Source organism: Meriones unguiculatus, chromosome 2, assembly GCF_030254825.1.
Source record: "Meriones unguiculatus strain TT.TT164.6M chromosome 2, Bangor_MerUng_6.1, whole genome shotgun sequence".
Classification (NCBI taxonomy): domain Eukaryota; kingdom Metazoa; phylum Chordata; class Mammalia; order Rodentia; family Muridae; genus Meriones; species Meriones unguiculatus.
This window is the reverse complement of record NC_083350.1, coordinates 21625680-21632035: the sequence shown is the minus strand read 5'-3', so window position 1 is coordinate 21632035 and position 6356 is coordinate 21625680.

The window sequence follows — 6356 nt, the reverse complement described above, 5'->3', positions numbered from 1 at the left end:
TGTTTATGTGTGAGTACATACAGGTGTTTTGGGGGTGCAGAAGAGAGTGCCAGATTCACTAGAGCTGGAGTTATAGGCATTTGTGAGCTGCTGGACACTGCTACTGGGAACCTAACTTGGGTCCTCAGAGCAGCAAACACTTAAATCCTGAGTCATCTCTGTGGCCCAAAGAGATGTGCTTTAAAAGCATTTCATATGTGTGCATAAGTTTTTTACACTGGTGACATAATAGTTAAAACCGTATATAGAGAGCACCTTAACTTGGAAAGGATAATGATTAGATAGAATGGATTCTCTTTTAATTAAAGGAATAGTTTAATTTTGCTTCATGATGTCAAATAAGCCAGACGATGGTGGTGCATGTCTGCTATCCCAGCACTTGGGATGCAAATACAATTCTAGCTCAGAATGAACAGTTAATGTCTGAGATTTTAGTGGCTCTATTACAGAGTTTGAATGAAGTGAGAGAGCTGGGCATGGTAGCATATGCTTTTAATCTCAGCATTCAGGGAGGTAGCGGCAGGTGGATCAATATGAGTTCAAGGCCAGCCTGGTAGTCCAAATCAAGTCCAGGACAGCCGAGTCTACACAGAGGAAGCTGTATCTTGAATAAAACCAACAACAAAACCAAACAAACTTTAGACCATTCTCCAATTTAACTTAGTGAATATTTCATATCTTCTGTTTCCAGTATTCTAATGCTGTCTGCTAGAGGATATGTGACAAAAAGGTCATCAGTCAGTCCATACATTCATTTTAATGAGAACATTTCTAAAGTATATGGATAATGGGTTCTGCTTTGTAGATACAAAGATCGCATAATAGCTATAAAAGCCACTGACTAGCTTTAGCTGGCTGTATTTAGAAGGAATGGGCATTTTTATGGGTTAAACAATGAAGGCGGAGAAATAGTGCTGTTTTCAGGGGCCGTGATCTTTAATGAAAGTGAGATTAGTCTGAATTCATATTCTGCAACTAGGATTGGATATTGGCTGAGGCATTTCACTGAAAGCATTTGGAATGGGAGCTGTCAGGCCTTTAATTTGTTCTGGATAGGCATCACGTCTGATTCGTTGGAAGGCACCACTGGTTGTCTTAAGTTCTAAAAAGATTTGCAAGTTACATCGGAAATTCTAGTTTATAGTTGGCAAGTAAGATAAGACAGGTAGGTGTGAGACAGTAGTTCCTACCTGCTGAGTGGGAGCACCCATTGCTTCTATGTGCTGGTGCTTTCCTAGGTGTGAGAACTGAAACATCCAGGGCCCCAGCTATCTCCATTTTACAACTAGTTTAGCATTAGAGTTCAGGCTCTCCTGCCTGCATATACTTTGGTTGGTTCATCTCTCTCACCAGAGAATCAACAGGTTGCTGAGTGGGGGTGATTTCTGGTGACTGGAGGATTGTGGAGAGTTGGAAACCAGGGATACAGGTGAATAACAAAGGAAGTAGAGATCGCACTGCTCACCTCCAATTGGGTCAAGCCCTTTGAAATAAGTTTGTATTGGTTTCTTTGAGCCCCACAGCTGAGGACTTGGGAGGTTTTTGTTTGATTTTGGGTTTTCTCTGAATGTGAGTGTCAAATTCAAGTACTGCAGAAGGGGACAGGTGGACAGCAGAATGGAAGATTGCCTTTATTTTTAAACAGTCTTGGGTTTCTGAGGCAACATCTTAGTATGTACAGGCTGGCTGGCCTTGAACACACCATCCTACTTCCCCAGCCTCCCAAATACAGGGGTTATGAGTGTACGCCATTAATGGGCATTGTTTCCAGAAGTAACCCTGAAGAGGTTAACCAAGAGTGACCACTCAGGAGGCGTTTGGAAGACACAGAAAGGAAAATGATCAGGTAAACATGTCTTTTCGCACCAGGCAAAACTCAGGTACAGCGATTGTTGTTGATTTTGTATTTTCCCTTCTCCCATGGTTAAGTGTTTCTTCACGATATTCAAAAACTGTCGAAGTTAAGGAATTAGTTTGGGAAAAGAGAGACCTCCCCCACCCTTGTGAGACTCTTGATATTTTAAGACAGACGATAGAATTTTTCAGGTAAAGAGCTTTTGCTGAGCATGGGCAATGATGTAATTTGTGTGATCTAGGAAGAATGGCAGCTAAGGAAGGCTTTTTCTTTTTCCAGTTGGTACCAGCTTTATCCCAGGTGATTAGGTTTAGCTATCTTTCATGACGTGTACCCCAAGGAAGTGTTGGACCCAGATGAGACCCAACTTCCAGGGAGATGCACGTACGAGACTTGGAGGCTGAATTGATGCAAAAAGCAAGAGGTTTATTCAAGTCAACGCATGTTGGGGCCACCTGCATCCATGCAGGAGACGGCCCCAAGGAACAAAAGCTTTAGGTTTTTAAAGGGATAAACTGCAAGCAGGGAGTTACATGCCTTGGCATTATAGGATTGGGTAAAAGGGTCTATAGGGAAGTTGACTTTTAAAATGATTGGTCTATTTTTAGGCACTAAGACTGATTGGTCCTGGCCTGGCCATCTGGAGGATATCTGATCATGAGCAACGCCTGGAATGATTTGGCTGTTGCTAGGGAAGTGGGTAGCAATTAGCACATCTTGTGGTTTTTCTGAGAAGCATGGCTACATGACTCTGGTCACAACACAGGGTCTATCTGGGTTAGTTGCCAGGTAATGTTATCTAGCAAGTGCAGGCCTGGTTACTCTTTTACAACAGGGTGGGTCAGTGGGTCTGTTTCAACTTGCCTGCTTCCTTATCTCTACCCATGTCCTGCTTTCTGGAAAAGTACTGAGAGAACTTAGTTTGACATGGGGCCTAAAATTCAAAATGGAATCTGTAAGGTTTGCTTGACTCCTTCATTCCCCCCTTCTTTTAGTAACTGCTTCAATCATGAAGGAAGTCTAGGCCTGATTTAAAGTCTCGGCCATAGTTACCCTCTGGTAATGTTGCCTTAACATAAGCACTTGTACTGTATTAATCCTTTCCCTAATGAATGTAAGCAGGTGGTTCAGAATGCAGGGTCCGAAAGTTAAAAGAATAAGCAAAATAATTAAAAGGTTCCAACAGGGTTGACAATAGAGTGGTAAGCCAGGGTGAGCTATTAAAGCAGGACTCAAACCAACCCTGGTTGACCTCCCGTTATCTTTTTCTCTTGGCTAGCCCTTCTCAGACTTTTGCCATAGCATCCTCGATTACTCCTGAATGATCTATGTAAAAACATTCTTCCTTTAGGGCTACACAAAGTCCTCCTTGTTGTAGGAAGAGCAAATCTAGCCCTCTTCTATTCTGTAGGACTACTTCTGACAGTGAAGTTAATGATTCTTTCAACCTGGTTATTGATTGTTCTATTCGTTGAATGTCCTCATCTATTGCTGTCCTAAGGCTCTGATATTTTTAGTCCTGGAGAACTAAAGAAGTGCCTGTAGCTCTTCCAGCGACACCTAAGCCCAAGAGTGAAGTGAGTAAGGGCAGTGGCTATTTCCCTCCTAGGCCTATTTAGCTTATTCCCATAGTCCCAGTGACTTACGAGTTCACAATCTTGGGCATCAGTTGGACTGGTACACAGAGTGCTTTTTCCTGTTGGAGAATTTGAGAGTGCATGCAAGGGGTCAATCCTGAATTGCAGGCCCACCAACTGTTACTGGGAGGGAGTAGGCACACATCTGATTCATTAGAGATATGTAAAATGGAAGAACAGAGAACCCGGTGGCTGGATGATGCTTTCCCAATGCAGGTTCCCAACCCTAAGACTGATTGCAGGGACAACTGGCCACTTGATAGTTGCCAGCGGCAGTTCTCTGATATCTCAGATATCTCTTTGTATAGTCTGCAGGGTAACCAACCGAGCAACAATTGCTCGATCAGGATCTAGAGTTAAATCCAAGTCAGGTCCTGTAGCCACCAGGGGACTGGGGACCTATATACGATTCCAAAAGGAGTTAGTTTGAGCCTATAAGGAGTGTTTCGGTTTCGGAACAGGGCCAAGGGAAGGAGCACCACCCAGTCTAAGCCAGTCTCCAAGGTCAATTTAGTCAAGGTCTCTTTTATAGTTCTATTCATCCATTCTACCTGTCCCGAGCTTGAATAAGCACAATGTAATTTCCAGTTGGTCCCCAACACTTGAGCTAAGTCCTGACTTAGCTGGGCAGTAAAAGCAGGCCCATTATCTGACCCTATTACCTGTGGAATCCCAAACCTGGGGAAGATTTCCTCCAGTATCTCCTTAGCCACCATCAAAGCGGTCTCCTGCTTGGTGGGGAAGGCTTCTACCCATCCTGAAAAGGTGTCTACAAAAACTCACATTTACTGACATTTACTTTTACTTGGTCCACTAAATTCCTCAGTCCTGGAATAAATACCTGGATCCTTTAACGGCTTCAATTAATTTTTTTCACCCTAGGCTAAAAAAAAAATTGCATCTGTTGGATCAGGTCCAAGGCAGCATCTTCAGGGAGTATAGTTTCCCCCTTTAGTATGTTCCAATGTCCATGCTTGGTTTTGTAATTAGTGGGAGATGAGGTTTTTCTCTTCTGTCGAGTATTGCAGGTTGGGCCATCCTTTGGTCCAGTCATTCTCCAGTTTGTTCGGGGCCTCAGTTACCAGAATGGGGGTGGAATGAACTGTCCTAGCAGCTTGATCCGCCATATTGTTTCCCCAGGCTATTGGGGAGTTACCCTTTTGGTGCCCTGGGCAGTGGATGATGCTCACTTTCTTGGGTAGGAAGAGTGCTTTTAGCAGTTCAATTATCTCTTCTTTATTTTTTTATTTCTTTTCCCTCTGAGGTTAAGAGCCCTCTTTTTTGGCATACAGGCCCATGCATGGGAGTCGTGGTAAAAGCATATCAGCTATCAGTGTAGATATTGACCTTTCTGTCCTTCCGTAGGTTGAGGGCTTGGGTTAAAGTGATCAGTTCTGCCTTCTGGACAGATGTGCCGGATGGCAAGGCTTCAGCCCATATTATCTGTCCTCCTCTGCCCATACATCAAGAAGCTGCTCCCATCTGTGAACCATGTTACCTCTGCATCTGGCAGGGGTTGGTCAGTTAAGTCCTTTCTCCATCTGTGGTCAGCTGCCAAGATCTGTTGGCAGTCATGAAGCGGAGCATCCATGTCTGGACCAGGAAGCAAGGAAGCTGGGTTGAGTCCTGCAGGTGGGCTGAAGGTAATGCGATTGGTATTCAAGAGCAGGGCTTGATATGGGCCATTCGGTGTTAGTGAGCCAGCGGTCTGGGGGCTGTCTGATGATACTTGCTAATGCATGAGGGGCTATAATAGTTTCTGCCCGAGTCAGTTTGTCAGCATCCCTTAACAACATGGCAGTGGTGGCCACTATCCTCAAGCATGCAGGCCATCCGGCAGCTACTGAGTCCAGTTTCTTTGACAAATAGGCTATGCGCCATTTCCATGGGCCCAGCTTTTGAGTTAGTACTCTCTTAGCAATCCCCTTGTGTTCATCCACAAATAGCTGAAAGGCTTTGCTACATCCGGGAGCCCTAAGGTGGGTGCTAACAAAAGGGCTGCCTGATAGCCTTGATATCGTTAAAGGCTTGTTGTTCTTGCTCACCCCAGTGGAAAGGTTGTCCTTCACCCATGCGAGGGGGGGGGGAGGGAGTAAAGCGGGGCCACGATTTCAGCAAAGCCTGGGATCCAAAGCCGACAAAACCAAGCCGTGCCTAGGAATTCATCTGCTAGGGGCTTTTGCGTGTGGGGAGGGCCAGGATGGTCCATTTCCTGGCCTCAGACAACCATCGTTGGCCCCATTTCAGTCAGTACCTCAGGTAGCTTACCTTCTTTTGGCAAATTTGGGCCCTTTTAGCAGACGCCCAATAGCCCAGTTCTGGTTCTTGCAACAGCTGCCCAGTCCCTTGGGTACATAGTTGCTCAGTTTCAGCGGCAATGAGGAGGTTGTCCACATACTACAAGAGAGTTACCTGAGGATTTTGGGCTCAAAATCCCACCAAGTTGCGGTGTAAGGCTTCATCAAAGATGGTTGGTGAGTTTTCGAACCTTTGGGGCAGCCGTGTCCAGGTCATTTGCCCTGTTATGCCCTCTGCAGGATCCTTCAATTCGAAGGCAAATATGTCCTGGTTGGCTGGTGCTAGGGGGAGGCAGAAGAAGGAGTCCTTTAAGTCAAGGATGGTGTACCAAGTCCTGGTTGGAGGTAGGGAACTCAACATGGTGTAAGGTTTAGGTAATGTTGGGTGTAGGTCTGTTACTCGCCTGTTTTCTTCCCTCAGGTCTTGGACTGGTCAATAATCTTGGGTTCCGGGCTTCTTTACTGGCAATAAGGGACTGTTCCAGGCAGACTGGCAAGGTCTAAGAATTCCTAATCGGAGGAGGCATTTAATATGAGGTTTGATGCCGGCATGGGCTTCTTTGGACA